This window comes from Seriola aureovittata, chromosome 15 (genome assembly GCF_021018895.1).
Source record: "Seriola aureovittata isolate HTS-2021-v1 ecotype China chromosome 15, ASM2101889v1, whole genome shotgun sequence".
NCBI classification, from domain to species: domain Eukaryota; kingdom Metazoa; phylum Chordata; class Actinopteri; order Carangiformes; family Carangidae; genus Seriola; species Seriola aureovittata.
In genome coordinates this window covers 21,106,835-21,134,022 of record NC_079378.1, presented here as the reverse complement: position 1 = coordinate 21,134,022, position 27,188 = coordinate 21,106,835, and the positions used below count along the sequence as shown (strand labels likewise).

General features: G+C 44.0%; 1 protein-coding gene across 1 annotated transcript in view; it reads left to right on the top strand.

The window, feature by feature from the left end:
* Positions 1–7,266: 7,266 nt before the first annotated feature.
* nrip1b (nuclear receptor interacting protein 1b) overlaps positions 7,267–27,188 on the top strand; it is a 36,540-nt gene continuing 16,618 nt past the window's right edge. Inside the window, exon 1 of the mRNA XM_056397260.1 lies at positions 7,267–7,581. The gene's annotated coding sequence lies outside the window, so the exon portion shown is untranslated. The remainder of the gene's footprint in view (positions 7,582–27,188) is intronic.

The following is a 27,188-nucleotide window of genomic DNA, read 5'->3' as shown; positions in this document are numbered from 1 at the left end:
AATAATAACAGCCTATGTAGGCTTTGCTATCAATAAACATTAGACGTGCAGGCTTTGTGCCTACATGGGTATCACACTACCTTGCACCTGTCATGAATTTCAATTGCTTGGAGAGGGGCTGTCACAGACTACACATGTCCACGCTGCATCCTAATGTGTGTAAGATGTTTTCCTGGCTGATGGTTCGGCCTTCAAATGAATAAAATAGTGTGAGCTTTATGCTTTGATCTATTGTTAGACATACTGTAACGAGCTAAAATCAGCCTCTGTATTATATTGACAGGACTTAATGAGCTGACAGTGGTTGTTGGTTGGCAGCTCATTAGTAGCCACACTACATTTATGTCAACGCATTTAGTGACAATCAGCAAAGCTGGGAAGCTGTGGCCATCCCCCGGGACCCGCCAGCATCTGTGGAGGAGACGTACCGGTGGGCGTTGAGCTCCTGGTGGAATGCAATAACACTGAAGAGTGATCGCTAGAACTAGCTTAGTGGCCTACTGTGGGTTTGAGGGTAGGGTTGCTATGAAGCAGCGGGCCAAAATACCGCTCTGAAAGCAGAGTAATCTGCAGCCAATGTATCTGTGTGTGTGTGTGTGTGTGTGTGTGTGTGTGTGTGTGTGTGTGTGTGTGTGTGTGTGTGGAGTATGTGTATACAGGGTGGGTTAAAGCGTCCCAGTGTGTTCCATGCTGATCTGATAATGAGTGAGCAGGGTCAATAGGATGTTAACGGCCCCGTGGGAATGGCTGGTGGTGGATGGGTGGAGGAAGGACGAGGGCCCAGGGACACTGAGCTGTCTTTTCACTGTCCTCGCTCACCACCATGTTTGTGTGTGTGTTTGTGTGTGTGTGTGTGTGTGTGTGTGTGTGTGTGAGTGCAGCTGGGACAGTAAGGTGCCTCTGTCCCTGATATTTGACTCTGTAGCTCAGCCCCTGCTGTGTCCTCCCAGTAAAGCCTCAGTCAAACAAAGCAGCTCGTCCAGTGTAAAACCAACATCAACACAGCAGCTTTGACTACGGATTAGTCTCTTACTCTGCTGCATTCGTCACACACATATTAAACAATTACGCATATCATATGTCCACAACAAAAAAACAGGAGAAACTTGCTGCTGCTTTCGAAGTCAGGCTTGTTTTAACACGTTCTCTCCATCATTCTGGCGGTGTTTTACAGAAAACTGGTGGTATATAAAATATTAATAGCACATTTGACTGATTATTCTTGCAGATGGGCCATACTGAGTGTGTTAGATAAGCCATAAACCACAAGGTGAAAGAGTAATTGGATCATCCAAACATAAGTAATAAAGCCTCATACAAGGAGACAGCATGTCAGCTGTGTGTCAGTGGAAAAACTCTTGTTACATATGTAAGCTGACAGACCAGCATTGGTAGCTGAATGGTGTGGATGTCTACATGGTCAGGACTACAACCGGACCTCTAATCGCTCAGAAAACACACACGCACACACTGGCACGCACAAACACAATGAAAGTATCAGTGTCACTTTGAACTAGTAGGTCAATATGGGCAAAAAATATGGATGCCTTTTATGTCTGACAAGTGGATGAAAGAAGAAGAGCCATGATAGCACACAAGAATGAGAGAGAGAGAGAGAGAGAGAGAGAGAGAGAGAGGGGAGGTGCAGGGAGCACTAAAAAAACATTGCGTGTAGTGTTGGCAGGCGCTCCAGTCAAATCCCTTGGCGGTTCAGAGATGCTTTTTTTTTTTTTTTTCCTCCACAAGGCCCCGCCTTTGCCATCTGATATTCAAATGCAGAGGAAACTGGAGGAGAGCTCCTCCCAGACCACCCGCAGAACCGTCAGGGATTAGTCAAAGAGCACCAACTAGGTCAACAAGATGCAGGGCCAGTGCGTGTACAGGGGGACGGGAGGCATCTCACCCACACAGGAGCCGGCCTAGTCTTGCCTGCGCTCTCCTATTCACACGCGTGAACTCTCTCTTTGTTTCTCACACACACGCACTAACACACACATATACACACACAAACGCTGCGCTCTCACACAGAGGCAGCCACGCTTACGCAGTGACCTGTTTTCCCATACTTTGACAGTTATCCAAAAACAACTCCAAAATTCCTCTTGATTTCTCTCTTTCAGAGCAAGTGAGTATGGGTTAAGAATTAGATATGAGGACAGGCGTAGGGAGATGTAAACATTCCCACTGCTGTCAGCAGCCTTACAATTGATTCCCTGGCAGAACATTTGGTTTGCCGGGTAAAAGCTAAATGATGAAATGAGCAGTGATTTTAATAAGTGAGGATGTCCTTTTCTGGAACAAACTAGTTGTTTCATCTCTAAACTTTACATGCTGAGTGAGTTCAGGTCATGTAGACTATTGAATAACATCTCTGCAGTTTCACAGTCACACCTTAACAAAACAGCTGCAGGCAGGATGGCTTTTTCTTCTTCTCTCTTCTTTTTTTTTGAAACCATAGGTGTTTATGAAGCTTATTTTCCCCTGTGCTGGTAGCAGACTGAAGAAACTGTTGAATGGGAAAGCAGACACCACCCCTATTGTGAGGCCACCATCATGATATCCCTTCAGAGAGCTCTGCGTTGTGTGTGGATCCTTTCAGGCAGCTCATTGGCTCTCCAGAGAAACTCAACACGGAGCTGCTCCACTAAATAACACTGACATACCTGGACAGTGACCGTAGTATCAACTGTCTGAGCGTCAGTGCCCCTGAAGACATTTGTCAACGTCCCACGATGACCTCAGTCAGATATAAGGTTGCTTACCTGGGTTTTTTTTTCCCCCTACAGAGCAAATTTAAATAACCCACAGAATATATTTATTGTGAGTCTGATGAGAAAATAATGTGAGAAGAGAGAGGTGGGGTCAATCGTATTCAGTACTTTGGCGCCTACACTTTTCCTGAATGGCAGCTGTGACTTTCATGTATCTCCTCTCGTAGCGCAGTGCAGCTTTGTACTGGAACTATCTATCTTGTCTATCAGACACAGTTTCATTTCCCTGACACACTTCAAGGACAAAAGTGGAATATTTACTGAGACGACTGAGATGGCTGTTTAGCATGTCTGCCATAATCCAGTCATAATCACTCTTGTCTGTTTATTTTGAACAGAGGTCATTGATTTTCTTCTCCATCTGTAGTTTGTTGCACCAATAAAAACAGTTTCTCTGGTTAATGAGTGATCCGTTCATCATAAGGCCGGCGTTGAGGCTGTAGTGAGGATGTCACTTTCATGACACTGTTCAATGTTCAGCAAGTTCGTGCACTGACTATTACTTTAACAGGCAAATGTAGATCTCTTAACACTTTATAATGCAGCCCGTGATTTACAGTGTAGCAGGTAAAATACTGAACACTTCCAATTGCTACTTAAATGTTGACAGAAAACGTGACTATGGGAAACAAGAGGGCAACAACTCTCATGATATTTAAGTATCAGCTGGAGCTGGTCAGTATTTTACCAGTACCTGATTCATACAATGAAATTACAATGTATATCGCAGACTGTATCATGAGGTGTTACGCTAGATTTACCTGCTTATTTATTTATTTGCTTTTGAATTAAACATGTGGCCTCTGCAGGGTTTTATCCAAGCAAAACAGTGGAAGAATCCAAACACACCTCATCAGTCTCTCTCTGTGGGGCAAGGTTTTGCTGTGTCATATGGTTTTCAGTAGAACCTTCCCTGCAGCTGTAAACGTGGGGAATGTCACAACCACCCCACACTCATTCCAGTTCAAAGGTTACAGTATGGTGTGACTTCCAGCGGGCCCTCCCACTGCAGCTCGCACCTGCCTCCTCCCCGAGAGGGTCCTCCTTCACTCCCAACCTTGGGTGACAATGCGGCCGACGCTGGGGAGCAGGGGGTCAAAGGTGAAGGGGTTAATGTCTCCTGACACTCCGGCTCCTTCCCTCTGAGACAATCAGGCGTCTGAATCTAAACTCTCCTCTGTTTGCGCTGCTGGGCCGAGAGAACACCGCTACAGAGCTGACCTTTGCCCACGCATTCATATGTTTTTCATCTATTTTTTTTTTTTCTTTTTTCTTGAAATACTGAGTGGAGTACAGTACTGAACTGATTTAAAGAGGGTTGGGGGTCAGATTACTTTATTCCTGGATGGAGGAACAAATCAAATCTGCATATCTCATCCAAAGATTTGAATGATTATCTGCCCCAGTAACCACTAAGTGAACTCGCGCTGATGCAAAAGGTGAATCGCAGATGAACTGGCTATATTACAGTATTACACTGATGAAAATCTCCTTGTGTTGTGTCTGCTGTAGGTATTTCTGCTTTTAGTCCTGCAATGTGGAATCACAAAACACTGTGAGGTCTGCAATTGTTTAATCAGACAAATAATATTCTACATGAGGATATGACTTTTGAAATTCTTGAATTATGCTTCTCACTTGCCCCCCTTTGTGCGTTGTTAAATGATAACTTCTGAAATTTGAAATTCTCATTTCCCTTGTACTTTCACTGGATTTATTATTATTTTGCTAAAATCCTGGTCCAGCAATATTTTACACACTTAATACGACACTGTGTTAACAGGATTGTGAAAAGTCAGTCCTGTAAAACATCAAAGTCCATTTACTGATGATGTTTTAACGCTTGTTAACCTTCCCGTTTATAACCCGCCACACTTTTCCTATTTTCCTCACTTCTTTTGTCCCTGGCCACAGCTGGATCAACCAGCCCGTTAACATCTGTATCCAACCTTCTTTTCCTTTGTCCCTAACAGAATGTGTTTAAGCACCTACATAAATAAAATCATGACAAAATGTTTTCCAAAAGGCCTCAGACTTTCTTTTTTTTTGTCAGCCACAATCTGTTGGTTCAGGTCAAAGGACAGAGTTTCCCGCACCACATTTCAGTGAAAAGCTTCAAGGGCAAAGTTCAACACGTTCTGGTTGGGGGGAGGAATGAAAGGAGGGATATTGTATCTCCATTTATGTGGCACTCAAGGTCAGAGTTCAAAGATGAAAGGTCACTCCAGTTCAAAGGTTACAAGGTGAGATACCATCCAAATTACTAGGCCAGTCAGCTCATCTGACTTAAGGGGGAAAAAGCAGCACTCGTGGTTCAATCAGACAACAACAATAAACGCAGCAACATCAACTTTTTATGAATAGCACTTTGGCGAGGACTTTGATCAGACTTTTAACTGCTGTTGTACTCAAAATGCAAATTGCAGGTAACACCTACTGCGCACAACAGCCTTGTAAAAGAAAACTATCCAATTTACCTGAATGACATGTTGAGTGCCACCTCTGTTTATACTACTGGCAATGAACTGAATCACTGTTTAAACACCACAGTGGGGTTACAGCAGGTTAGGAGGCACAGTATCCAACTGGCTGAATACAAGTGGCCAATAACACAGCGGGATGTGGTAGCAGAGCCCCACACACACACGCACGCACGCACGCACGCACGCACGCACGCACACACACACACACACACACACTCACACCCACATACACACTACGCCCCATTCTGCATTTGAAAAGGGAAACACAGACAGGGATGGGTAGAAGTAGGTTATGTTGTTGTGTTCTTATTCATGAGAACACTGATGTTCCCCAGGTCCTTAGAGACATTTTGTTCAAGGCCATGTTGAGATGACAGGCTGCAGGCCAGTGGACCTGATAGCACAGATTAGCACAAGATGTCAGAAAAGAAAAGAAAAAAAAAGAAAAGAAAAGGTAAGAAAAAAAAGTATTTGAAAGCATTTGGAGCACAATCAAAAGTGTTACAGAGTTCTGAGTTACACCTTCAATGGTCAACTGAAAATTATTTTTTCAAAAAAGAGGCGATATTTGAAGTCATTCAAGTTTCCATGAGTACGTATTTGTGAATGACACCCTGCTTCACACTTTAGCGACACACATTCACACCTGGGAGCTGCCTCGGTGCCTCGTTCAAGGACACCTCGATGGCATTTATGTTGTTCATTTTCTCCACTTGGTCTCCGTGTGCTGAGGCAGGTAGTAAATCTCCACTACTGTGGCAGATATATTCTTTTAACGCTCATATTTTGGACCTCATCCAAGCAGAGGCCTAATGATTTGTTTAGAGATGCTGACTAAAAGGTTGGTCAGGGCACCTCTTACTTAATTCTGCATTTAACTGAAAGGCCATTCTATTAACCCGCCTTTGTTATAAGGGAGGTAGGTTAAAGAATTATCATGTAGTTTCCATTTAGATTTTTGAATTCAGTCCTCCCATTAATTGGTATTTCACTGTTCAAACACTAGGTCTTACATTTCCCATAATGCAACGCAACATGTGGAGGTGATGTACTGTTGTATCATAAACAATGTAATTTCTATTTGTCAGTATTAAGTTCTATGTTGGTCAAACAACAGGAAAGATATTAAAATATTATTCCATTACATTCATGTTTATGACATTGATATTCATCTTACAGTAGAATCTATATATGAGCAGACCCTAAACATGTGCAGCCTTAAAGGGACACTCCAGGGATTTATAACTGCACTTCCACAGACTTGTTAGAGTCACACATTAGGTCAAAATAAATGTATCTGAGACCAGGGTGATCTGATTTTTTTTCTCATTACTAAGGATGAAGCTCCAAAAATACTGTGACTTACATTTCTCATAATGCAACTTAACAGTATTTTCATTAGACTTTGCCTACCCGGTGAATGCCCATGTCTTTCGAACTCCACGCCCCAGGCTGTCTGTTAAAAAGCCCAGACCGAGATAACCCTGATGAGATCATCAGAGGTGGTTTTCCAGACTTTAAAAAGATGAGCCACAGCCACATAAGACATTATCAAACTGTGTTGACAAGCTGAGTGGTACCCCCCTTATAACTAGTAAACTAAACCGTATGTGTAAATTCAGAGGCATGCCCCTTTAAGTCGTTAAATCCAAGAATATCAGCTGATATTCACTCTAAAGCACCTTTTTGGAGGATGTTGTGTTACTTAAGCTTATATGTAAGTGGCTCTTTTGTCATTACTGGCAAGTGCTGCTTGACACAGAAGAGGATTAGGGCCACATGTGAAAAAATTGTTTTTTTAGAAGTCAGAATCCTAAAAAAAAAAAAAATGTAGGACTGTCCCTGCTGATAGAAAAAAAAATACATAAACGCATTTATTATCATTATTATTATTATTATTATTATTATTATTATCATCGCAGCCTATGTATTTTCCTTGTTTTGCACTGGGAGCAGTGGGAGTGTGTGGGCAGCAGCAGAGTGAGGCTTGTTCCTTTAAGGGTGGTGTCAGCGGCAGCAAAGGAGGAGGAGTGTGGCTGTCTCCGCTCACTTCTCCACAGCGAGGAGACTCCGAGAATAAACAATTCACACAGACTGTACGCTACACGCCTCAGCTCGCTCGCAGTCGTAGCACCAAAAAAAAAAAAAAAAAAAATACGAGGCATTTTTTTGGACTAACATTTTGATTTTTAAAGCCTGCCTCCCCTTTTTTTCTTTTTCCTTGCCCAGAGTGTCAAGACAGATGCGACCGTTTTCATTGGATTTGTCTCCTCCTGTCGAATAATAACGATGCGCCTCTCCGGCTGACTGTGGGGTGGACAACGCAGGTAGGGGATCTATGTGCTACAGATAAACGCACTGTCATATGTGGACAATTGTTATTACTACTGGGGGGGGCTGAAAAATACACGGTGTGTGTTATATCCGGGACGCGGTGTCGATGATTGTGCTGGGTGATATGGTGTGTTTTTTTTTCCGAGGAGAGGAAAAAGCTGTTTGTGTGTCGTAAGGCGAGCAGAGGCGCATATGGATTTAGCGCTGAAAACGCTGCATAAAGAAGAAGTGGGGAATAAACCTGTGTGTGTGTGTGTGTGTGTGTGTGCGTGCGGGGTTTGTAGGCTTCTGATTTAGCCCACAGAGTCGTTTAGTAATAACAGCCTCTGTCTGTGTCCCCTGGCTGCCTTCAGACCAGCACATTTGGCCTGGAATAGAGGCATTTCTCTGTGTAAATGTGGCTAATTTGCCAATGTTCATTTATCCTCACGGAGCGACCGCAGCTGAATCAAATGAAACCGTCCTAAGTGTATTTTATGCTTCTTCAGCCCACTACTGAGCATATGAACACTGACTGGGTATTGACACCGCATATTCTAATCTGATAGCAATACACACTATAGGGCTGTTCAAGTCATAGGAGTTGTAATGTAACGTTAGTACAGTTAATGTACTTCATCACATTGAGTCATAACAGTAGCAGCGTCCTATTCTGAGGTGGTGTTAGCACCACCAATGGGAAACACTTCACAGTTGCACTATTCTGTAAATGACTATTGGCAAGTCGTGCTCCTTTTAAAAGACCTGGAAGGCTTGTAAGTGAACCTCAAGGCCTTGAGAAGGACCTGAGTGCAAGTTAGGTGTGTGTTGAACATGAGTCATAAATAGGGTGTCAGAGGTGTTCTGGATGCATCAGGCCACTTCATGAGAAAATCTCCATGGCTGCCCAGACACATACTTCACTGTGAGGTTTTCATGGGTGTCCGTCCGTCTGTCCCAATATCTCAGGAAGGCCTTAAGGGGGATTCTTCAAATTTGGCACAAACGTTTGCTCAGACTCAGATATGAAATAATTCGATATTAGTGGTCAAAGGTTAAAGGTCTAGGTCACTGTGACCTCACGCCTGTCTCGTTCTCATGAATGCAATATCTTGGAAAGGCCTGGAGGGGATTTTTTTCAGATTTGGCACAAACATTCACTTGGACTCCAGGATGAACTGATTAGATTTTGAGGGGCAACGGTCAAAGGTGTAGGTCACTATGACCTCATGTGCATCTCATTCTTGTGAACAGGATATATCAGGAGCGCCTGGAGGGAATTTCATCAGGCCTACATCTGGCACAAATGTTCACTTGGACTCAAGGATGAACTGATTAGAATTTGGCGGTCAGAGGTCAAGGTGACTGTGAGCTCACACTCAGGAATTCATACGCTAATTGTAAACTGCAACTTGACTAGTTGGCGGTTGGCGGAGGCAAACAGCCGCGACACGGTAATTCTAGTTTTAGGTTGAAATTGATTTTAAATTGGATTAATGTCTGAAAGAGTCTTAAATCTGCCTTGCATATACTGGTGTATTCCCTGTAATGTCAATTTCTGTATTTTACATTGCATAACCACTAAGGGGGGGCAAGTACAGTTAATACAGTGTGGGCTGAGATAGTTAGAAATGTTACATGGCATTGTTACTACTAGAAGTCTATAACATTATAAGTATCAGGGCAAGATCTAACCTTTTACTGCCACGGTCTGGATTCATGGCTTAGTTAATGATCCCCACTAATGGTCATTTTGTTTTGCCTGCACCACATTTTTAAAAAAATGGACTTGTCTGGAAGCACTGGCTGGTCCCTTCAAGTTTGTGGAAGGATGTTGGATCAGTGTGCAGACTAAAATGCAGCTGGTTGAAGTTGGTCAGTTGCAGCCTGTCACATCACTGTGTCATCATGTCAGATATGTTTTGATAGAGTTCAAAGACTCAGAGATGTTGTTAAGTCACTGCCAGGGAAGCTTTCTGAATGGCCTTTGCGTAGGTGCTCTGTTTCCTGAAATGTCCTGTTGCTTCACTGGACTTTGGATCAGTGTGGAGGCAAAAGGTCAGGGGCCGAAGTTTGCTGCAAGTTACGGGAAAGAGGGCAGAGTACTTCTTCAGTTCAGGTTCTAAAAGGGCAGTTTACAAAGCCTCCCAGCTGCAGCTTGTTTGGGTGTCGCGATATGAAGATAAACAAAAAGGTTTGCTCAGTTAAATGTGCTACCTTGCAGAGAACCTCTGTAGCTTAGACTAACAAAAAAAAAGTAAGGTGGAGAAAAGTTAAACTTTGTTAAAGCCTTCTAAATACTGTCTGTGTCTGGGGGTCTGCCTTTTAGCCTTTCTTTTGTTGAGCATTTAAGCTGCTTAATTATTTGACCTGAACTTAGACAAGATGTTCAGGGTAGTTCAGCTTGTCCTCTGTTGCCATAGATAACTAAAACCTCCACATTCATAGCCCGACGTTTAAGTTACACTTAAAAAGTACTTTTTGTTTGCGTGGTCTGACCAGACGCGCCATACCTCTAAGAATTCTCTGTATTGGATGCAGCTCGATTTGACTGAGCCATATGCTATTGTCCAGGGAGCTGCTGTTGAGTGATGTGCAGGAGTCTGCAACAGGACCAGAGGACATTCAAATGGCCAAATGCAAATTATGTTGAGGCTGCTGATGAACAGTCGCAAGACTGGACTCTGCACTCCTTGCTCACTGGCTGCCTTTCATAACACCAAATCTTATCTGTCATCAAAACACGACTGCTGCTATATGAAAGTGGCATGTTTTGACGCGCGCGCGTGTATGTGTGTGTGTGTGTGTGTGTGTGTGTGTGTGTGTGTGGTTCATGCAGGTGTGCTCTTGTGCCCTGCTTGTCTTTTTTTCCCAGTGTGTATTTATAGGTGAAGTTTACATTTACATTAAGTAATTTCAGAATCACACAGCTTGTTGCATGTGAGTGTGAGTGACTTTCCTTTCTCCTTTTAAATCGTTTGATGTAATACTATATTTATGTACAGGATGATGCCACAGATACAGGAGTACATGCCCAGGCACTTATCTCCACTAACAGCCTCTCTAACTACTACCACTGTGCCAGCTCAAAGCCCACTGTTAGTAAATCTGTCAGTCACAGCAGTAAGAGACACAGGACAGACAAAATTGAGGGTGGCATCCTGCTTTTTGATTAGTGAGATACTCTGCGAATAAACAAACTAATGTGCAATCTACATGAACAAGTGTCATGCATTTACTGCAGAGTTTTTGATTTATAATAGACCTGGGAGCTGCCCAGCTCCTGTGTTGTTGGCCACTGAACATTGTTCAAGGGCACTTTGACAGTAGATGTTGAGGAAGAGTGCATTTCTCATCCACTTACAGGCCTGGACTGTGTCAGCCCACTGAGGAATCAAACCAGAGACCTGCAGGCCACGAGCTCATTTCTCTAATTGTCCGGGCTCTGTAATATCTGTGCGGAGCATGCATTAAGCCAAATCATTTTATTGTTCACTTTATTGTTTGTTTATTCAGTTGACACTTTGTGCTAATAACAATACTGAATACAATACTGCTGAGATTTACACCACAACAAATGCTTGTCACTTGGGATAATAAAATGTCTGAATCTGAATCTGAATGCGATGTTTATCACAAACTGACAAGACAAAAAACACAACACAAGTCAATGCTGTGCTTGATTTAAGTGTTTGAAATAATCTTTCTATCTTTCTATTGAATGATCGATGTCCATGTATTTTCTGATTATAAAGCAGGTCTAGGTTCTATATTCATACTGTGAAAGTATCAAAGCGCTCAGTCCACAGAGCAATACACACGGCCTGTATTCAGAAACTGAGCCTTAAAACAAACTGTCAGGACTTCTGTAACTTTTGGATGTCACAACGAAGCAGTCACTGCTCTCGGCCATGCCCGAGCCCCGCCCACCTGGACCCACCATCCAACCTTGCAGGATTCGGTTTCTTTTCTTTACCTGATATCTACTATACTTTTATTTGATCGCTCGGAAAAGCCATTCGGGAGAGAGTCTCTGAGCCTCTCTCCCGATTGGCTCACTAACCTGTTGTTACTAGAGCTCCGGAGAGAAGCCCGGAAGATGAGATGTAAAACTACATTTAGATGGTTTTTGGTGCTAAAAACCAACAAATATATCTTCTTATGAATCAATACCACAAATGAAAAAGCCGCACAAAAGTGTAAAATATGGGACCTTTTAAGAGGATATTAGCACTCATTAGTATCTTGACTCTGTGCCTCCTTCTCCACACCTCTAATCTTTCAATGATTTCATGTACACACACACGCGTATCACACAGAGCACAGTATCACCTCTTGATACTGCAACAGGGCCAGATTACATAAAGTTGGAATAGAGAAATGGTTGCCTTGATATGACAAAGACAAAGCTAAAATGTCAAGGCTTGACTGATTTCAGTGTAAACATACTCAGATTGATGTAGAAGCTGATGACCACTGAAGCAAACAAAGTATGCAATACAGACTTTAAAATCAACACTGGAGCTCCACTGTTCCAAGCAGATCATAAATTAGTCAGGCAAATACATAAAGAGGCATGTGGAGACGTGAACTATTTACCGATCAGAATGAATTATTAGTGTATTTTCTCAGAAGAGCCTGCCACTAGAATAACCGCTGAATGAGACCACATCAGAAAACAAAGCACAAAACCACTGAGGTTAATTTTTGCTTTCTCGAATAAGATCATTGTGTGGACAGTTGAAGATTATTCCCACTGTGTGCTGCTGAGGAGATAGGGTTTTAGTGAGGCCTCTCCGTTATAGCGGCACTATCTCACTCAGAGGCAATCACTCCGGCTCCTGTTGGTGCTTCTGTCATGAACAGAAGGCAACCAAAGTCAATGGGACTCATTTTGATGACAAGGCAGGAACTGCTAAATGCGTCTTTACAGCCATCGCTCCTGGATGCGGGCTGGAATGACGAAATGTGAGGAAGAAAGATGGATGCCTCCGCTGCAACCCCTGAGAGCTATACTAGCCAGAGCTCATCTGTTGAATGACTCCCCTCCCTCCCTACTCCTACTCCCCCCCCCCCCCCCCCTTCACCCTCACCTCCAACTCTCCACCCCTCTGCCTTCACGCTTCACCTTGGCCTTGGCGCAATGACAGGCCCCTCAATTATCACCCCCGATTGATCGCTGCTGATTGCAATTGCTGTGAATTATTTAGACTTTGCTGAGAACCGCTCACAGAATGGGAAAGAGCCTGAAAGAGAAAGATGTTGCAGGTCAAATAAATTACATGTTACCCACGTGAAGCAGCGGCTTGTTTCAAAAACAACAGCTGTGGGAGCCTCACTGTGACGATCAATGAGCAGTGCAGGGTAACGGCATCAAGCTACCTTGTACTGTGGTAACAGGGCCGCCGGCTTCACACTGCATCTCCATTGTCCCTCTCCCCTGGTACGTTAAGGAAAGGATGAGGAGATGTAGCGTGGAGCAGCAGACCTCCTGGGTGATGTGAGAGGAGCTGACTCTTTTCCTGGCCAGGCTGGTGTGGTCACAGCAGAGGAGCGGAGTGGAACTGACTCCCTCCCTCGCTCCTTCCCTCCCTCCCTCCCTCTCTCCCTCTCTCCCTCTCTTTTGCTCCTGTAGCAGAGCTGCTGCCCCGGGCTGTAGAGGTGCAGTAGGAAGGTTTCTCTACCCATTGTGGTGAGCGTGCTGCCAGGATGCTGCAGTCAGACGAGGGGAAGGTCTTTGCTTTGCCACAAGCAGGCCAATGTCACATGCGTGACAGAGTGGGGAGGCTGCAAGGGGAATGAAAGGACAGACGCTCATAGATAGGAGGCATACGCAACCTGCGTGATAGAGAGCATCTGCCTTGTTTTCTTACAGAGGAATACATAGGATAAAGACGGCAGACACTTCTCTGTATGTTGGCTGCTTTTGTTGTAATTGTCTAGCTGCAACAGTCAGAGCAAATTTGTAAGAGTCTGTGGTAATACAGTTGTTGATCCCAGGGATCATAGCAAGCATGGATCCACATGAACTGGCTTCAGATGAACCGGCCCCTGACATGCATCAGACGAGGTTACTGCACGTAGCACATTAAATGCTATTTGTGTTGCCGCCAAATGTATTATTGCATATGTCCCTGGCGTGTTCTAAGAAGCCTAAGGGTTGAGGGCTAGAACAATGGGTCACAAAGTCCAGAGACTGAGGTCAGCTGTTATTCAACTGTGTCTTATTTTAACCAGGTTATGTGGCAGGAGTGCAGGGGAGAAGCTGGGGCTAAGTGAAAATGCCACTCATTCCTGAAGAGTCCCTGGCCTCGTCAAGGTTAGTGGCTTGTCTTTGTAAGTTGAGGGATTGATGCATGAGCCTGTCTGGCGCTGAATTCAAAGTCCAAGGCTGTCACAGGGAGCAGCCCCCCCCCCCCCCCCCTCCCTCCCTCCCTTTGCAGGCTATCACAGGGCCCCGTCCTTCCCAACTTCTTAGCAGCCTGTCCTTTTGGGAACCTTGAGCAGCCCAGGCAAGGACACAGCGTCTGGTGCAGTAAGCCTGTGCAGAGGGGGAGGCTTTACGTAACGTTCTGCTTTAAACATGGGTGTATGACTTCCCTGACACGGAGCAGTGCAGTGCAGAGCTACACAGCTCACAGCACATGTCCCCTCGGCCCCCCCTGGACAAGGAGGGGGCAGAGAGATCCCTGCAACTTAATTATATCTTTCTCTTTTAAAAGCTTTCGTTTGAAATTAAATTTTCTCAGGCAATTAACTAAAGAGGAGTTTTTAGAATTTATGAATGAATGATGGATATATTGCACAGGACGACAGGGGAGGGAGGGAGCGGGGGATGCATATGCAGTATATGCTTCGAGGTTGTGTCCCTGAGATTTATTTCCAATGCAAAAAGGGTGAAGTTCGGGGAAATTCAGGCATCATTAAACTTTGTACCACTGCTCTTGTATGCCACCAGCTCAACAACACCACAGAGTTCAGAGTACACCATTCTGCTGTCAGTATTTTGGTTTTCTGTCAGTGTAACCCTGTGAACACTCGCATGCTTTCACATTGCTCAGCTTCGCAGGATGTGTGGAAAATGCGGGGTTTCCCCACTTCCTCGTTCATTCAGACCCACATCATGAAGAAGTTGGATATAACTTGCTGAATGATGTTAACGTGCTGCACACCCCAAATCCTCTTTTGGCTTGAACTGTAATTGTGTAACTTTTTGGCTTCTAGTGATGAGCTGAATTGTTGCTGGGCAACAAGGGACCTGTGCGGGTGGCCGTGGAGAGTCGGAGCTGTGTGAGTTCAGATAGTTCTGCAGCACATTACCCGGGTTTCCAATAGAGGAATGTAACTGAAACCCCCCCCCCCCTCCGAAATACCTCATGTTTTGCATGTTATTCCAGGGTAGACAGTTTGTTGTTTGTCCAAAATAATATTTCATCAGTGTGTCTTCTAAGATGCATAAAGACCGGGCTTGTAATGGCTCTGACATTTCAAATTCTCATCGCTCCATTTTAAATTTGTCAATGAATGCATAAATGACTCATTGCACTTTCAATGAATATCTTTTAACAGAACATGGATAGATAAATGGCACATCTCTAAATTAAAAAAAATGAATGCACTCCTACGCCGCAAAGGAACGACGGAGGACATTTGGCATAAACCCAGTCCCCCTCTTTCACTGAAAGTGGTCTCTTGAATTTCTGAAACATGCCGTCCTTTTGTGAACCTCCAGCCCACTTGTAAATCCATTAGTGAGGTGGCGTTATTCAGTACATCCTCACTAGAGCAGACTAAACACACTGAAAGACCGAGGTTCAGAAGTGCAGCTTTCTCATAACTGTGTTAGAAGGCTCCCAGTAGTAGAGAGGCCATTTGAGAGAAGATGGAGAGCACTGGGCTGATGACTTGAGGCAGCCATATGACCTATTACTTAGGGAGAATGGACTGGTGACCAGAAGATTGCTGGCTCATGCTCTGCTCACCCTCTGCCCTTGAGCAAAGGCAATTAACCTGGATTTCTCCAGTAAATATCCAGCTGCAGAAATGGAAAGAGATGTGCAAGAGTGATAATCGTGTAAGTGACTTTGAATAAAAGTGTCCACTAAGCAGGAAGATTAATACAGCTAATAGAATCATAGCTTGTGTTTTCAAGTTATCAAGGACCCAGGACTGCTGAACATGTAGAGGAGTATGTAGTCACTCCTCCTCCTTCTCATCTGTCCTTATGCACTCTTACACACACGCACACACACATTCACAGACCTCTCTCTTTTCCTTTGGCATTAAGGCTAGAGCACGACCTTGACCTGATTGCTGAGGAGGCTTTTTAAGTAACTCTCCAGAAGGAGATCCAATCATGTGACACCCTTCACACAGCCTCACCCCCGATCCTCTCTCCCGACCTTGTATGTCTACGAGGATGAGGGGGTGGAGACACTCACCACAGGCTTGCATGCAGCTGCAGGGGCCGTCATTCAATTGGGTAATCGCTCCAAGGTCAGAAAGGGTTGAGGTCATGTCAGACAGCAACGCAAGCTCCAGTGATCCCTGCCCTCATCTGAATTTTGGGAATGGCCGGCCACATGTTTCCACCCAGTGTGACTGCGGTGACAAACTGAGCAGGTTTAGTCATCTTCTCAATTCTCAATCACTGATACCAGCATATGTCATGGAAAGGTCGTTTCATGTCCAGAGTGATTCATGTCCAGAGTGAGCTGGCTGTTAGGATTTGTGTTATTGCAGTTGCCTTCACTCGCACCCTACAGCTGCCTGGCTGTTTAAAAACCCACACTGGCTCACCGTCTCTGGTTCAGACTCTTTCTGTGCTAGGACGTTAACATTTCTGCCCCCTGGACATGTTTACCATATGGCTGAGTAAATTGGGATCCCAGCTCATTTTGTTAAAACTGCATTAGTAGCCAAACACAAGTCTGTGCTCCATACGAGTCGATCACTTTTTACTCAGTTCAGATTATTGAGCTCTGCTTTCAGTATATTTCGACAAGTAGACAATTGGAGGGAGGCACTGTTTCCCTCTGGCTCTTTTATGATACATTTCCATACAGTGCATGTTGTGACACAAAATGAGATGTGGAAATAAGGGTGGTTTTGATCTCTTCCTTAAATTCACGGGTGGCTTTGTATTAGTAGCAACTGAGATGACGAGCAAGTGTCATGTAAAATGTTTTTGTAGTCAGTGAACTCGAGTTAAACAACTTTTTCGTGGCATCCTATACTTGAAACATCTGATCAGCCCATTCCAGCAGAATAGTCACAGCACAGGTTAGTGAATCTTAAATATTTATCTAAATCAAAATGTTAAATTGAATCAAATTAAATTAACTTCAGCAAAAGAAAGAAAAAGCATTTTGTCAAATGATGACAAATTATCCATAAAACCCATCTACTGTAAATTCTAATCATGATGTAATAAGAAGCTTAATCTGATGATTTGTTGAGCTACCCCCTGATATGAATATAATACAGTATCTGACAGGAAAGACTTCCAGGGTTTCAGGCAACTGTAAGAAGAGGAAACTTAATCTCCAGCCTTGTTGTCACAGAAATATTCTGTACAGAGCCGAGTGTCACCAATTCTCAAATGCTGTGCCTCTCAACTCACAGTGGTGTTATTAGAACACAGGCCAATTCCTACCATATTCTTCAGCTTTAATAAAATGAACTTATCATGTGCTGCTGGAGGGAGTGAGGAATTACATAAGGCTCTAGCATTAGTTGCCACAGGCCACAATTTGTCTGGATGGATAAGTGAGGCTTTAGAAAAGGGAGAAGAACGAGCCAGATGAGCATATGTTGAGCTCATTGTAACTTTCACACTTTTGTAATCTTTACTTTTCTATAAATGAATTGTGTTTGACAAATGTTGAAGTTTTAATGAAGGACTTTTCTTTTAGTATTTATACTATGAGACTTTATTACTTTTAGACTATTCAGGGCTGGGTAGTCATGGATGCCCCAGTGGTAATTTGATTTGATTTGATTTATTTATTTGGACAGATAAAACATTTCAAATACATTGTAATTTTCTTTTTTTTATGAAGTGTATGTGCAGGTGAGGTTAGAACCCCACCAAGGGCCCTAAACACCTCCATAAGCTTCCTTGTTAGACAGAACTTTAATAGAGGTGATCACCTGCCAGGATTTGACATTTTTTAAAATCACACATCAATTACAGCCCGTCTGGATACACTTGAGGTTCACAGTAGAGGAGCCTGTAGCTTGGTTGTTGAGATGCACCTCTGTGTTATGTATGTATAACTGTATTATGTCCAACAAGCGCAGCACAACACAGGTGTTGCGAACTCATCTTTAAGCTATAAGCCTTGTTTGGGTTATAAAGGCTACACATGTACATGTATAATCTTTTTTTGTTGTTTTTGTGTTTTTTTTGCACACATACACACACACCCACCCACACACACACGTACGCACACACCTAGCGCAGACGAGCTGTGTGCTTGTGTAACTGTGTTTACACGTCTGGGGCTAGTGCTGGCACAAGAGCCAGACGAATGTGTTTTATCCGGGGCCTCTTTCTCTCTAAGCCACCTTCCCTTCCATTCAGCGTTGACCTTGGTGCTTATGAGGAGGCAGGGCTTGACCTACATCCACCCCCTTAACTGGAACTAGAACCTGCACCAGCCCCTGCAGAATAAAGAGACCTGACACCCTATTCTACTTTTTCTTTTTTTTTTTTTTTTTTTTTTCCAACGGCCATTTTCTCATATTTGCTGCACTTCACACTTAAAAGTAAGATACAGCGTAGCTCCACCGTTTTTTGCAGGTTGTCTGGCAGCAGAGGAAAGTGGAGCAGCGGGCTTCATGACTCGTCTCTGAGGCACCAACATGTCTGTGTGCACTAGGTCACCATTAGCACGCAGGGGCTTAGCACTGTGCTGGTGAGAGTTTAGCGGCAGGTAAAACCTCCTCTGGTTTTTTAAGTAGAGTGTCAAACTGTGGCTGATGCAAATGAGTATACACGCAAATGCATGTAGTCGCTAGCATCTGGTGGGACTAATGTTCTTGTACAGGCAAACTGTGTGGCACTGGGGTGCTAACAGAAGGCATGCTTATGTTCAGAGAGCTGTTTGACAGTCTATTTGTAAGAGGTGTGTGTAACCAAAGTCTAAGAATTTACTTACACAAGTCATGCTGTAGTTTTAGAAAGGCTAGGATATGTAAAATCATTGTAATGCACAGTGAGTGACTTACTAGTGCTGTAAAAAAAAAAAAAAAAAAAAGCACCCTATAGCTGAGGTAGAATTGTTCAGTTCAGTAGGTCTCTTTGAAGGTAAAAGGTTTTTTAAAGGTAATAATTAAATGTCGCTCTCAATCCTACAAAAATAGCTCTCCAACAGAAGCTAAACAAAGGTTGCTAAGCGACACTGAGGCACCGGTGAGTGATGAGTGGTGATTTTTGGCTGGCACATTAATATTTAAATTAGCAGTCAAAGGTGTAGCGTTGATGAGGTATTTCACAGCGAGTTCAAACAGGAACCCAACACTGATACAAAAGGGCGTTGCAGAATAAACCATCGGTTTTCTAAATGAATGAAACTCTCAGCTGTTGTCGGAGGAACACGCCACGGTTAATGTGAGGAGGGATTACAAAAGCAATGCATGAGTGAGCGCAGCTTAATGAGGGAAGGGTTTGCATGAGAGCGCCGTGCGTGATCAGAGATATATCATGAGTTGTCCTAACCCACACAGAGGCGCTCAGAGGGGCCAGTGTCATGCTACCAGGCATTAGGGCAGCTCCCGGCTCAGCTCGCCCTGTAATATCTCCCCCTAGCCAAGAAAGGCTCATAATTTTTCTGGCTGGATGACATGTCATACCTCCATGGGTGTTAAATGACTGCAAGAAGCAGTGTGTACGTCTGTGTTTAAATAAGGCAGAGGGTCCCATTTAGCATTCTGAGTAAGACATGAGATAATAGCTGCCTAGAAGAGGTGATGTAGAAATTGGGAGGTGGGGTGGACTGGTGAGGCCTGTGGAAGGTGTTTAACCTCAGGAGCAGCTGTTGTAGGTGTGGGAGGGGTTTTTTTGCCAAACATACAGCAGGCCAGCTGATAAGGGTTGCCTCTATTCCAAAGGCCACAGGAACACATCGGCAGAATGCAGGGACTCATCACAGAGAAGTCTCTGTCTTTTTTTTAAAACTTCCCTTCTTCCTTTGTTTCCCTCCCTCTCTCCCTTTTACTGTCTCCCTCGATCATGCTCTGCAGAACTCCTTGCACGATCTTAGGGAGGGGAGGAAAAAAAAAAAAGAAGAAGAAGAAAAGTGGGTCAGGGCGACCTATTTTTTTTCCCACAGTTCACGGAGGCAGAGGGTGGCGGTGTTATCGTCAGTTAGACGAGGAGCAGGGCCTGATGGGGAGGCAGGGCCTTGTCGTGAGACGCAGCCACTCAGAACTGGGTCAGCAGCAGAGGCTACGTCTTGTAAACGGCTTGTCATACTGGGGAGAAAAGCTGCAAATGAACCATAGATTATACGCCCCAAGCTGAGCACTGAGGTCTCTCCTCACTCCCCAGCCACACACTTCAAAAAACATACGCACATATAAGCCTTACAGTAGTGCAGGAGTCTCTGAAGCACTGCCACCTCCTATAAGTTCCTTTCTTCCCCTCTCAGTCTCCAGTAATAGCGTTTGATTACTGCAGTCAGACCTGACAAGCTCAAAGCCTGAGCCACACATGCTTTTAAGTAAAGGATCTTTTCACATTTCTCTGTCTCTGACACACACACGGGTGCTGTTTTCTAAATATAGCTCGCTTTCTGCCAGATTTGCTCGACTTTATTCAGGTCAGGTTATTTACTGTACCAAGTTCAACTGTGGTTTAGAAAATGATCAATACAGATGCTTATTCAGATGAGATGACCTATTTGCATATCATCTGTGCCAAAGCCAGACATGTGAATAGATAATTTGCTTACATGAGTCCTCATGAGATGTTATTATTTAGCTCATTCCGCTCAACTTCACAAAGGAATCCCAATATCAGAACAGACCAATGATTGATGTCGCGTTAGAAGAAGACACTTTGTCCACACTCACCATATATTTTTTTGGTGTTGATTTCATGTGGGCCTGTGCTGTGGCTCGTTGTGTCCTATTCTTTGTGTCTTCCTACAAGACAAAACAGGATAAACACTGGGTTTGATCGTCTCCTCACAAATAATTGCTGCGGCTGTTGTACTGTGCTAAGACCTTTAGAACTGAGAATCAGAGCTTATTCTTGCATTGGGGGTCTGCTTATGGAGCAATGCAATTTTCAGGCAGTAGAGCTCACTCATATTTCACTATGTGGAACAAATCTGCCTGTAATGAATCTCCCAGGACACTGTGGTGCCTCTACAACCGAGTCTGCTTTTTGGCTCTAATGTGGGGGGTGGGGGGGATCTATAGTAGCTCTTTTTAATATTTTAACGCACCCATATCCCTGATATGAAAACTAGATTTTTTTATTTATTTTTTTTTTTTAGATGGCAGGGATTTCACAGCAAATAAACACAGGGTTCATTAGAGTTTGTCTTTTCTTTTTTCCTATATCAGTCCTGGCTAATGTTAATCATATTGGTTTCGCTCAGTGTAAAAACAGCGCTATTAGCCAAGGTGTCACGCTAGCAAACATAACATAATATCCCGAGGTGGGGCTAAACATGGCGGGGGATCGGATTAGCAGCAAGTCTGGTTAGTACACACACCAAGGCTCTCCTTAGTGCCACAGCTCCAGAGCCCTGCCACTGCCGGGCAGCAGACCTGTCTCATGTTATTCTTAGCCCCAGAACTTCATGTCTCTGTGCGAAAGCCCCTTAACACTAATTGAGGAGACTGCTCATGGCTCATGTCGCTCAACAACAGCCTCTGAAGGGGCGTATACGTGTCACAGTCTGTGTGTGAGTGTGTGTGTGTATGTGTGTGAAGGTGAGACATGCTGCGCAGTAAACCAGTCAGAACCAGTACCTGGCCATTCCAGCCAGTGCTTCTTTTTTTTTTTTTTTTTGGTGACAGGGAGCCACCACAGCGCCTTTAGCAGATGGTTTCCAGCAGGCCCGCGTATGACATGTGATAACATTACAGTTTTGAAAGGTCAGGCATGAAGAGAACCAGTAGGAGGGCTAGGACAGTCTCCTAGTGTCCAAGCCTCCTATACAGTCCTCTGCACACTCACTGTTGTGCAGCGTATGTATGTTATGTTCAAAAGAAAAGGCCTTTTATGAATTTTCAAACACCTTGTATTGAACACATTGCTCCCAACAGGGCAATGCAAATATTTACTGTAGTACTTGAACCTCGGTGGCCCGCGTTGCAGTCGCAGGGAGGGTGCCGCAATATTTGCATGCTGATAAAACCCTTCTTTGTGCTTTTACAGTAGACTATGCTCGGCACTCATGCAAGAGCTCAGTTTGACAGTGCGGAGCCAGACTTTGGACTATGGACCACAGTGTTTACTCTGGAAAATCAGAGGTCTTCATCGGGACCCTGTAGGTCGCCATCAACTTGTCAAAACACTGAGGCACCACCCCCTCTCTAGTCAGAGGACCGTGATTGGCTGGTTGGCTGACGCTCATCCTTGGAACAGAGGCAGGGACATTTGTTTTGAAGCTACAGGTCACTGTGTGCCAGTGGCTCAGAGCAGAGCAGGGAGGAAAAACAGTCTGGAATTTCCTTGTACGCAAACAACACCTCTGGAGTGGATGGTTGTCTCATCACGCAGGTGTATTCCATAAAGCAACTGCCCCCCCACCCACAACCCCACCCCCACCACCCACAGACCTCCCAGTCCTGAAATGGCACAGGGCTTGTGCATGAAGGAGGAGGAGGAGGTGGTAGTTTAAAAATAAATCCACGCAGCCCGGTCAGACATTTTGAAATTCTGTTTCTATCTCAGTCTGATAGAGAGGTTAAAGATACAGCATCCTGATAAATCTCTTCCCACCAGAGGGAACAGATAAGGAGTGGCGTAGATTGAATAAAAGAGCTGAGGAGAAAGGGGGAGGATAGTTGAGGGGTTGGTGGGGGGGTTGGGGGGGTTGGGGGGGTAGTAGGAGGAGGGCTGAGATGTCTATCAGGCCGCATGAAGGTTTTTTTTTTTTTTTTTTTTTTTTTGTCTTGCAGATCCAGTTCAAGGGCGCCCGCAGGCGAGGCAGCTCTCGCTATTGCCGTGCCAACGTTGCTGCTCAAGGTCATATGAGCCAGCCCTGTGACATTAAAGAGGAACAGGAAAGGGGAAGGGGGGTGGGGGGGTGGCAGAAAACCATCAACCACAGACATGCACACAAACACAGAACTGAGCTGTAAGGAAAAAAGTAGCCTTCAACTCCCTAAATCTTTCCTGTGACTTTGTGCACCGGCGTCTGGGTCTACAGTGGATTTTGTGAGGGCAAGAGCTTTTTAAGGGCAGTAATGAGAGTGTCTTATTCTCTCTGCACAGAGCCAAGAGATGCTTGGCTAACTGCTTTGTAGTTGCCAGCCACACATACAGGCAGCATTTGTGTGCGTGTGTGTGTGCCTGTGTGCGTGTGTGTGTGTGTGTGAGAAAGAGAAAGATGGAAGAGAGAAGAGTCACAGTGATAAACCTCAGGGGAAGGAGGTAGAGAAGAGAAAAAAGGTCTTAAAGTTATTTAAAGGGACAGGGAACCAATGGCAAATGTTCCATAGCTGAGGGTATGGCTGAAGTGAGTTTTAGCTTCAATGAATTCAACCTCTGTTGACCAATCAGCCGTCTCTGCAAGGAGCACACACTGCTGCACAGACCAACTATAGTGCATCTGCAGGTGGGTTCAAATCGAAAGTAGAGTTGTGGGCACAGGCATTTAATGTTTGTGACCGTTGTTGTGAGCCACACTGATCACCAACAGCAGCTAAATGGCTGCAGTGTAATAATGTCAAGCCTACAGGTCTTTGTTATCCGACACACCCGCTGGGTTCCTGAAGTGCTCATTCTAACACCTGTGTTTCCCACAAGTCAGAAACACAGTATGCTCGTGGTGAGGGGGTCTTGGTATTGTTCATGCTGGCTCACAGTCGCACTCTCACAGTTTACTGGGACACCAGCCGTCATTAATGTTATCAGAAAGCACCTGCTCTTCTCCCACTAGTGAAAATGTTTCTAAGTTTCCGTAATACGGTTGTGTTTAAACTTAAATGGTGTCATTTTGTTGGATTGATGACTCATTAATAATAAATAATGATAAAATAAATTATAAATAAGTTGTGGCCAGTATAGCCTATGTAAGGGAAACATGGCCCATATTGTGATAGAATAAAGTCTCAATATCTGCTCTATTGTATATATTTAATCTTATAAACTGAAAGCATGTTTTTGAAAAACATGGGTCTTTCTTACTCATTATCCGACCCCTTTGTTTGTTTATTCATCAGGGAAAGTGCAGTCTTATTATTAGTAACCAACGCTGTTAATGCGTGAGTTAAGCAGAAGGCTATTTTTCATCTGAACTTCAACTGGAATATTGTTATTGCTGTTATGTTGGTAAAGTTGCCATTTGTTTTAAGTTTTCATATCATAATAGCAAACCTGAGCTGATCGCTGAACGTCATCCAGGTAAACTGACAGTATAGATAATAGCGTGTTGTATTTGGTGTCCATGGACTGACTCGCGTGTCCTCTTTTTGTTTACATTGGTGTCATGTGTTCGCTGGTCAATCGGGTATTGGCTTGCGGTGCACATTACACCGGCTGCACGCTGAGAACATTGTCTCGTCCGACAGCAGCACACAGCTGTACGTATCAGGGTTGCGCTTAGGGTAGCAGGGCGGTGTAATGAGTTAAGATGCCGCCCTTTAGCGTGAGTACCTGTGTTTGGCAGCAAACTGTGTGCTACACTGAACTGGATCACTACCAGCTCCGGTCCAGGGGCTCTGCTTTGTAGCTGACCTCTGACCTCCCCGTGACAGGGAAAGTGGAGAGGATTTCTTACAACAGACTATGAAACTATTAATAGAATCCATTTATGATTTTATACAGATGGATTTAGACGTGAGAGTGTGCTATTCCCCTGCAGTAGTTCATTTCAGTTCCTCAATCTATGATTTTGCACCAATACACACTGAACTGGAAAAAAGAAGTACAAGGTGAATGTAATGGAGGATGATTTTTGGACGGAGATAAGGCGATGTTGTCTGGAACAGAACTAATAGCCCTACTATCATCTATACTTCCTCATAGATGTAAAAGTACAGGCAGACATTGTATGAATCCACTAAGTCTGTCTCGCAGGCTGCTAATGGAGCTGCTTCAGGCTATGCATCAATATGACATCACAGATTACAATCTTTAGACTTTGGGAGCACTTTAGGTACTTTCAGTGCTGGGAGAACGGAGCAAGAACTGGCCGACAAAACACTGAGTCATTATAATAACAATCACGGAGATGGGTGGAGTCGCGCAGTGATACAGGCTGACATATATTACAGGAGTATTCCCACAGAGACTTGTGTGTCTGTGGGACTTGATAGGGATTTTACAGTGACCTTAATGAACTCGATAGTATCTCTTGTGTCATACAGTGTCACAGTGTTCCTTGTATTCATTGTTGAAGTTTAGCTGCAGGACTGATGTGCGGTAGATTGTTTTTTTTTTTGTTTTTTTTTTAATTTTTTCAATCCAAATCGTATTTACTTGCAGAGTGCACATCATAAAGTTGGTTTCACAAATTCTCTCATATCAAAGTGACAAATGTGTGGTGCCTTAAAATGAGGATTTTATATATATGTGATATATATATGTATTGTATACTGTGATGTATTTATTTATAATGTTCATATAGTCTTTACACTATTTATTGATATATATGTTAATACTAATAATCAGTTTTTGGCTAGTTATTTGAAAACTGTAATAAATGACGCAGTCCAGCTCCGTCAAAGAAAGGGCTTTAAAGAACAAAACAAATAAAATGCAAATGAAACTTTGAAATTCCTCTTTCTGGATAGATTAACTCCCCCCCCCCCCCCCGCAACCAAGCTAGCACATCCCAGACAGACTGGTTCATGTTAGCTGATCGCAGAGAGAACAACCTGATATTAACACACCATCTAACTCCCATCTAACAAACAAAAATGTTAAAGCAACGGAGCGTTACTGGGAGTGGAAACTGTGACGTAATTGCAAAGTTTTAAGGCGTAATCCCTTACACTGTTTACTTCCGAAAACATTAAACATGTCATTAAGGAATGTGTTACTGCTCAACACTGCTGGTAAACGGTAAACTACAAAATACAGATAGAAAATGAGTGTTGGAAAAGTAACTTTGAGTGATGAATAATAAATTGACATTTAAACTGCAGCATAGAAAGTGCTTCCTGTGGAGTGTTGCTCAGGGGATTTCAGTGTTTATCTCCTTTCCATGCTCTAACATAATTGGAAATTTTCCCTCTACATGCATGGTCCTCCCCTTCTGTTTCATACAGTACGTGTGTAAACTGACTGTCTACCACGAAGGTGGGGTTTTACCCCAGACACCTATAGCTGAGTGAAAAGCTTTACTGAGGGAGGGGGAACATGTGTATCCAGTCTGTATGACATCTAGCCTAAGTCCCTATGAACTGTACTTTCTACTCAGACAGGATTTACCGGATAAGTGTCCCTCGCACTTGTGATGCAATCCTTTTGAACACTAACCACTCAAAGCTGGATTTGAAGCTCCACTGAACCCAGATGAACTTTGACATTTAAGGTGGAACCGAGGGAGAAGGGTGTGGAAAGAGTCTCCTGTGAGCAGCTAAAAAACCAAGCCCCCAGGACGTTCGATCACACCTGTTCCATCACCCAGCTGGCATAGTACCATTTTGACTCTTTCTTTTGATTAAACGAAAAAGCATTCAGACTAAACAATCAATAGGTACAGGCTTGAGTCCTGAATCGCTCTAGCATAAATCTTCCCGGTGCCTGGGCCGGAGTCGTCCCTGTATCATTTTTACTGATTAGTTTTCCCATTACTCAAAACAGATGTGTTCGTCGGTGATGAATGATCCAATTATGGGATATTTGTCACCCATTTCATATCTGCTGCTAGTCTGGGACAGACAGAATTTGAGCGTGGTGCTACCCCTCCTGTCCACAGTCCACTCTGGCTGGGGACATTTTGACCCGGCCTTTGGATTTGTTTAAATGACCAACTGGCCATGAGACGGGACTTACCCTGTGGAGTTTTTCTGTCCCAAGTAAAGCCCAGCCATTTCTCCCTGATCATCTCATCAATCTTGCGGTTACAGATAAGAGAGGTACTCAACAGAATACTCAGCACTCATTTCATTGTGAGATAAGAAGAGTTGCCCCGTCATAAAATTTCATTTAACTACTGCATCCTCAAAAGTCTATACACCTCGCTGCTCCTCCTGTTGACATGCCTCAGATAGTAGTCATACATGTCTAAACTGTAGTTGACCCCCAACTGGTCCACACACACACACACACATACACACACACACACACACACACACACACACACCAAAACAATACAACACAGACACTCACAGCTGAAAGGATTCATGTACACCCCCCCACATACACACACGCCCCCACCCCCTTCTGTCTGTGGACAGTAGGCTGATTCTGCAGCCTCCCTCCCTCCCT